Source organism: Adiantum capillus-veneris, chromosome 22, assembly GCF_014529385.1.
Source record: "Adiantum capillus-veneris isolate H3 chromosome 22, ASM1452938v2, whole genome shotgun sequence".
Lineage (NCBI taxonomy): Eukaryota > Viridiplantae > Streptophyta > Polypodiopsida > Polypodiales > Pteridaceae > Adiantum > Adiantum capillus-veneris.
Genome location: NC_140952.1, coordinates 35432739 through 35440891, shown reverse-complemented (window position 1 = coordinate 35440891; position 8153 = coordinate 35432739). Strand labels below are relative to the sequence as shown.

The 8153-nt window shown below is 40.5% G+C and overlaps 1 long non-coding RNA gene across 3 annotated transcripts; it reads left to right on the top strand.

The window, feature by feature from the left end:
* Nucleotides 1-922: 922 nt before the first annotated feature.
* Nucleotides 923-4446, top strand: LOC147429153 (uncharacterized). Of its 3 annotated transcripts, none has more exons than XR_015185865.1 (4): nt 923-1685; nt 2810-3021; nt 3153-3821; nt 3937-4446. It is a non-coding gene; the product is annotated as an uncharacterized LOC147429153 (long non-coding RNA). The 3 variants fall into 3 exon arrangements; XR_015185864.1 differs by having other exon boundaries at nt 3143-3821; XR_015185863.1 differs by having other exon boundaries at nt 2810-3821.
* The last annotated feature ends 3707 nt before the right edge of the window (nt 4447-8153 follow it).

The following is an 8153-nucleotide window of genomic DNA, read 5'->3' as shown; positions in this document are numbered from 1 at the left end:
AGGATAATTTCGTGCACAGTCTCTACCCCCTATCCAGGCTCGTTCGGGGATGGATCGTCTGCCAGCTCACTCAGGTTCAATTGTCAAACCAATATGCTGCACGCTACAGGCTCTTTAAGGCCTGTGTCACACACCTCCGCTTGGATGTGTGTGAGATTGAGTTGGCAAAAAACGATTCGTTGAAGTTGGCGTCCGCTGCACTGCGAAATCATTCAGGGCAAACTCCTCGTCCATTGTTTCTTAATAGCGGACGTACTCATAGAAAATAGTGGGAAGCGCGTTAACAGGATTTGAGCTGGTGAAGAGTCCGAATTTGATGCGCGACGTCGGCAGCTGGGCTACACCCATTTGATAAGATTTTACATCGATAATTATAATTTTACTTAGGAAAAATTACCAAAATACCCCTCTAATTTGCGGAAATTCCCAAAACACCCCCAATATTTTGTCACAAATTTCCAAAATGCCCTTCAATTTTTCCAAAATTCCCAAAGTACCCTTGGTCGTGAGATTAAATTTCTTGAAAAGCGAAAAACTTTGTAGCTTTTCATCAGAAGACTGATTGTCTATCAATACAAGATGCTAAAACTAGAGTTTGGGTATGTTACGTAGGCTTTGGAGATGAATTTTTTTCATTACTTTTAGACAAATTACATGCTAAGCACTCAAAAACGGATCTAAATTGTCAGAAAGGAATAAAGATAAGAAAATCTTGAACAATCCAACCAAAATAGATTTTGGTAATTTTTGACAAACTATTGGGGATATTTTGGGAATTTCCACAAATTAGAGGGGTATTTTGGTAATTTTCCCTTTTAGTTATTGTCCACCTTTGTGACAAGGGAAACCGGGCCCTGTCCGGCGCCCGCGTCTGACAGGGGCCTAAAAAAGTGATGGAGTTGGTGTGTAACGTTTGCCCGCCCTTCCCCAAATTAGACGGGCAGGCATGTATTCGCTACGTCAAGACCTCCTCCTCCACGCCGACCTGTCGATTTCTGCATCCGCAAGTGGCACATGTGAAGGCCCTCACAGCCCCTGAAATTACTCAGCGCCTCCTTCTCCATGTCCGCCAAAGAGCTCATGGGTCATGTACTCCAGCGGCTCTTGCGAGCTCCCCATCGACTTGAACTCACATTGCTGGCCAGGCTATCTGGAACAGAAGAGGAGGTATACAACATCTGCTATGTGATCTGCATGCGTAGATTCTACCAGGCCCTCTGCTTAAGGATATAAGCCGTTGGAGTTTGGTTCAAAGGAGAAAAACACAACCAACATGTACTACACTGCTTGTTCCATGGTCCTTGGTCTTGGACCACTAATTGTTGTCTTCAAGAGATCTATCAAGTTTTTCAGTAGGAAGGCAACATGGAACAAGATGGTGTGATGGTTGGCTATAGGGGTGATTGGCATTGGAGACTCTCATACATAGAGTATGTATGCCTATGACCCTTGGGTGTCACCCCTTTGTGTAAGAGGATGGAGAGTTTTTGTAGGCAGCGAGTTTCTGCATGCTGTCCTTCTATTGAAAAACTTGATGGATCTCCTCTGGACAATGATGGTCCAACGTTGGGACGACAGTTGTAGGGGTGATTGGCATGGTCCAAGATACAAGGGCATCAAGGTTGAGTCAAATCAGACGCTAGCACTTTCTTGCATCGCCTCAAGTGTTTTAACACCATGACAAAGTAAGGCTTGTGACCTTTTTTTACTTGTATATATCTTACTTTTTACATCAGTAGCTTATGCTATGCAATCCAAGACAACCACCTTACGAAAGTAGTCCCTATACATAAATCAAACCTTAATCCACACTCTGTATTTTTCAGCTGTCTTGGATGTGTGTATTGTGGCAGATACATGTTTGTTGTTAAGGTCACTCACATATTTGAAGCACGGCCTTGCATTAAAAAAATTGGTAAATCGCGCCCCCCCCCCCCATGGCCCAACCAAACAAGTAGTTTTTGGTCATTTAATTACAACATAGTCTTTTCTTTCTATACACTCCGTTTGGTAGCCTCCTCATGAAAGCTAGACTTAAGGAGCCATGTAGTGTTATTGCCAAAGATAGCCCTAGTATGGAAAAGCGTTGTAGAGGTAGAGGAGGAGGTTTGAGGGAGGAGGCATTGTAAATTACATCTTCAAAATCTTGGTATTCTTATAAGGTGAACATCCTTTTGCATCAAGGAAACATCAGGGTAGATTTGTTTCTCTCGACCACCGGCTTGGCATTTCTTATCAAGGCAAAATGATTTTCTTATAAGGTAAACATCCTTTTGCATCAAGGACAGATCAGAGTAGATTTATTTTTCTCTACTAGGAGCTTTAGTTGGCACAGCATACACTTTGATGAAGGCATTCCATTCTTGCTACTCTTTGGGAGTGTTTGAATTTAGTTTGATTGCTCTAGAACAATGAGTGTAGGGGCGTTATGGCGAAAGGGCTGTCCCTTTGAAGACTTAAATTACCCTTCTTGCTATTCTTAAGGTAGGACTTTTGCTCTATCATCTTGGTCACGTATATTTTGGCAAGATATACACTTGCATAGCATTCTAGACAAAAGGGAGGAGCCACATGGAAGGACCAATGGAGGGATTTCAAACGACCTAGCGAAATAATACTTCATGAGATTGAAATTTGAATGTTTACGACAAGAGTCCAATGCTTGGTATGAACAAGATGTGGAGCCTTTGTTTGAGGTCGAAGACCCTGTCCAAATTCTTGCATGTTGAAGTACTTGCAGAGTTCAGCAATTGCTATGAATCATTTCTTCCACGGCTACTGCTTAAGAAAATCCTCCTGATCCTTTCAGGGTGACACAGCGACGTTAATGATGCAGGACGGGGCTGAACATGTGGAGTTTCTCAAGGGTGAGTAGCTACAAAGTGAAGCTTTCTAACTTCCAGAGCAAGGGTTGTTTCGTTTTCTTTGGGTTGGTGGCATTGAAACTTGCAGGCGCAAAAAGTTTTGAGAAGTTTTGGCAACGTCTCCCGCATTCCTCTAGGTCTGAATGATGCCTGATAGGTGATTCTTGCACATTTGGACACCCTTCAGTTGTTTCCTTCTGTTTCGTATTTGTGTTGTTATCACATGTAGAAGGCTTTCTCTCATTCCACCTCCATGTTCTTGCCATGTGTTTTATTAGCTATAAGCAGACAGAAGCCTCTCCGTATCACATAAATTGATCTCTCTGGAAGGCCTCCATGGTGAGATTATAGTTGTGCGCTATTTCAGGCTCGCCTGAAACTCCAAGACTGCAGTTGCCAGGTATTTATTTGCTCAACTCTGGTCATTAGTCTCTCTCTCTCTCTCTCTCTCTCTCTCTCTCTCTCTCTCTCTCTCTCTCTGTTTTGTAGTTGATCGCAGGGGTCACACAAAGAAGCTTTTCTCAACGTTAAGTATGTATTAACAAAGGATTGATTCTGTTAATTGCTTAATCTTATAATATTGTCATTAGACCGCGAAATAGTGTCCTCATGTTTGCTTGACAACATTTGTTTGTGCTAATCAGCGCCATTGCAAGCCCCGAGCTTTAATGGGCTGCCGCAATGAGTGGTGTGTTTGCAGGACTTATTAGAACTTTTTTGAATGAAAGGGACATGGATGTTGTTTGTGCAAAAGGGTGCAATGGTGTTGGAGAAGAAGATGATAATGATGGTGGCCAGCTTCAAATGAGAAGCAAATAAGACACAGTTACGTTTGGGTGGAGGTGATCATTGCCCGCATCACATGCCCTATGATGAAAAAAATTCAACTGGCCACTGTTTCCCACTTGATGTCATCCCTACATTCTGATGCTTCTGCTGCAACCTTTTGTCCCCTAGGTGAGCATGGTCCGGCTTGCATGCCCTACATTGGAAAAAGTCCAGCTGGCCTCTGTTTCCCATTTGACATCGTTCACAGACACTGATGCTTCTTGAGCAACTTTTTGTCTCCCAGGTCGAGCTTATTCTGGTGTAGGAGCTTAACTAGTTACTGAAGATTTGAGGGAAGAAGGCATGTGGGAGGTTGATGCAGGCCATGTTTCTTGGCGGAGTGGTTTAGCAGGCAATGTCTTCTCTTACTGCAAGGTGCTGAGCTCGACCAGAAACTTCTCATGGCAACTTTTAGCTTGAGTTGACAAGTGACATGGGATCTAGGAAGATTTTGCTTAATGGATCTGGGAAGTAGAGCCATCATGTGAGTGAATATTATTTAGGTGGCTAATGCAGTATATAAGATGCGTTGTTGAATTGTATAAAAAAAGTAAACTGATGTAACATATATGATGATTTACATCAAGCATCTACTAGTGAGGAAAACGTATGTAGCTAAACTTAACTAAAGGAATCTTTTTAGTGAAGAGAAAATAGCAGTGACAAACTCTAAAGATTGAAGTGCACTATTACTTTGTTAATTGTGTATGGATTCCATTCATGTGTGCAAGATGTAGGATGATGTTTTTGTCAAGCTACATGAAAACATTGTGAATAGTTAAAACATTTCATCATGCAATGAGGCTTAGAGTGAAAACTCAATACATATAGCAAATGTCACACAAGTATAGTGGAGAATCGCTGTGTTTGTAGATTACGGACCTTGCTGTCTTGTTGAGGTGGAGTCGTGCTTCCCTATTTGAAATGTCCTTTGTTGTGTATGTATATGTTCTTGTGGTGCACATTGCAAGAATTTAAACAATTACAAAAAACACAGAATATAGATTTAACTTAATGAGGAGAGTATTTTCAATATGAGAATATTTCTTGTCTAACGGTGATGGCATTGCACACAAAGTTCAAGAGATCGAGTTTAATTATTTATTGGCAAAGTTAGAGCATCTTGCCAACATGCTAGCATAGTACTTACTTGAGGGAGAACCATTGTCTGCTGTGTAACTTTTGATTTTGGTATTGAGCTTTTGGATATGGGTTGTTAGTGGGTTTATTCTTGATGTGCTTTTGTTCAAAGACTTGATTTTTTGTGCACCTTAGTCTTGTCACTAATATTTGTTAATCTGTAAGTAGGATACACTTTGAACATTGCTTGATAAGCTTTTTGGCTTTCTAAAAGAAACCCTTAGTATTGTGTTGGGTTAGGGAGACTCCTTTCATTTCACATCCTGACATGATGGAGAGTTACCTTTCATTTCACATCTTGACATGTCTTTACTTTTCTTGAATTCTATTGTTTTAGAATGCTAAAGTGAAGCTTCACCTTGCATAAATTTTAGTATATTTTACACGTTTTTTTTCAACATTCTATTGTTTTAGAATGCTAAAGTGAAGCTTCACTTTACATAATTCTAATAAATTATATACACACATATATATTAATTAGTTCTTTTGATTTCACCTTTTATTTCACAATTTCACATGACTTTACATCTTTTGCATTTTATAGCTTGATTCCATTGAGTGTTAACGTTCGAGAAAGTCTCTTTTATTAAGCGGCTGTTGATCGATTTTCTTCTTCAAAGAAGAAATAAAAAATACAAGCAAAAATTTTGAGATTTGTAAAATTTTTGGACGACTTTTTTATATATTTCATCGGTTTTCTTTCGTTTACCATGGTTTACAGTTAGCTAGTCTCGATTTTCAATTAGCTCAAGATTAAGCTGAGGCAATCCTTTTTCAAACACTGATACCAATTTAATTTAACCTAATAATTTTATCACTTTTTTATTGTTTTTGAAAGCTGTCGTGACCCTTTCACTTGTTTGAACAAAAAAGATAATCAAAATAAACACGAAGATTGTGTCAAATACAATTGTGAAGTCAAAACCTCACTCTTTTGACTTCACAATTGTTAAGTTGCATGCAGACTCTCCATCAAGATGTAGCACTAACCTTGTGAGTAATATCTTCAATCGGACAAACTGGTGTGATAGAGCACTAATATTTGTGGATATGTAAGTAGGGTACGCTTTGTAGATTGCTTGATAAGCTTTTTTAAAATAGAAAAATCAAAATGAACTTTGAAGATTTTGTGAAACACATTTATTAAGTCAAAACCTCATTATTTTTAACATTGCATGCAAGCTCTCCATCAAGGTAGAGCACTAACCTCGTGAGTAATATGGTACTATAGTCTCACAAAAGGAAAAGCAAAACACTAGTTAAACTTTTTGTACTAAGAAATTTATAAACAAGTATAAAAAAGTAAATGGTTCGTGGTGTAGTGAAGTGCTATATGGAAGTGTGAGTCGGTAGAGTGGCTCTTGTAGCTCTTCAATTTTATAAAAGATGGAAGCCATGTCTTATCTCATAGTTCGCTTTCAACTATATATTCACAATATTCAAGAATCAATAGTGAACTTGGATTTGTCTAAGATCTTGTCTCGACCATGTGAATTTTTCTCTTGTAATTTCGTATTTTAGTCCTTGCCATAGCCAAGTTGGACATATCTTACAATCAACATGTTTTGGAGGCTACATTTTTTACAGAAAGCTCATGAAAAACTGTGTCCTTTTCTAAGGATATCAAAGTTGGCATACATATCAAACAAATCATTGCTAAGCACCCCACTACTAACCCAACTAACAAGAAGTGCTTGTGAGCCCTCAACTTTTGTCTCTTATTATTTATAAGCATCTAATACACGGCGAGGGGGTTCTAATAGTTGGAATGCAGCCACATGGCTATTGGAATTCCTCTTTGTGTACGTGCCCTCCACTTCTGACCCTTGATACCTAAAAAGATAGAGAGGGTTGTTGGAATCCCTCTTTGCTTTAAATAGTTGCTCATGTCAACATCTTGCATAATGCCACATACCTTTGAGAGCTGACTTCGCCTTCTTTGAAGACAAGCCAAATCTTCCTCCTCTTCCCCCATGAGACCACCTTGTAATGGACACCTGAATGGGAAGCTTACATTTACACCATGCGACGCTTAACTCCTCCTTGTCTATAAGCTTGTGTAAGACAATGGCTGTCTAACCTGAGGACAAGAACATGTTTGTGACTTCTTGGAAGCAGCACCATTCAAACTCTATATAGAATGTGATGGTTAATGAAGAATTTTGAGGTGGGGCAAAGCCTTCAAAGTCCTCAGCAAGGGAGGACTTGCAGCTCTCTTGAAGTGCTAACATTTTGGGACCTCAACCACCTTGTATTAAGCACATCTTACACCAAGAGATGACACCCCGAATAAGAAGCTGACAAATACACCATGCTTGCAAGCTAAATTCCTTACCCCTTGTAAGTTTATGCAGGTTGGGACTCTCAAACTTCAGTACCAGAATAGAGAGAAAGAGGTGGAAACTTGTTAGTGAGTTCTTGGAAGTCATGCCATAGAGCCAAGTCAACTCCTTACATAATGCGCCCCCTGATCTAGATATCGGACTCCATGCCTACATGGCGCTATCGGTAACCGGGGGCGCCCGCACGGATAGAACACGTGAGAATGTAGCATGTGATGGACTCTAGGGTGTGCCACATCCCCTAGAGTCCAATATTTGGGAGGACGTAGGGCAAAGCAATAAGCAAGGTCTTAGCTTGTTGGCACACAGCTTTATGTGCAGTTCGCAAGTTGGCATTAAAGAGGAAACCTGCACCTTGAGACCTCTTGCTTCTCATGCTTTTGTGGTTGGTGTGCTTGTTGTGCAATGCCTCACTAGTGCGAACTTGCACCGGACTGCCTCCGAAAACCTTGTGAATGCACAACACAACGATCATCTTCCAAGGTAAAAGCCTTGGGAAGCGTCCTGGCATAGCCCCTAATGAGCATATCTTGAAAATCATGCAATCCAAGAGATGAAATAGTAAGGAAGCTTGTTCGTGGCTTCTTGTGATTTCAAAATTTGTCGACCAAAGCATTCCCTAGTGCGAAGGTTTTTTATTCAAGAGCACCTGGTTAGCCATCTCACTATGGATATGTTTGCTCATGCATGTCAGCTTCATATCAAACATGTCCACATGGTAGTCCGGCAAGGTGAGTCCACAGAGCGGCTGCAGCCTCTCTCACAGGCACCATTTCATGCATCTCATTAGCCATCTCACCATGAATATGTTTGCTCATGATTGTCTCATGGCAAAGTTGGTAAGACAGATCAATATTAGAATAGCAGCAATGACCAACACACACTCACTATAGTATGTTGGACTCCCTCACAGGGGTACGTTGGGCTTCCTCTTCGAAGTACAACAAAGATAGGGCTTCAGGGTAATTGCCAATACACA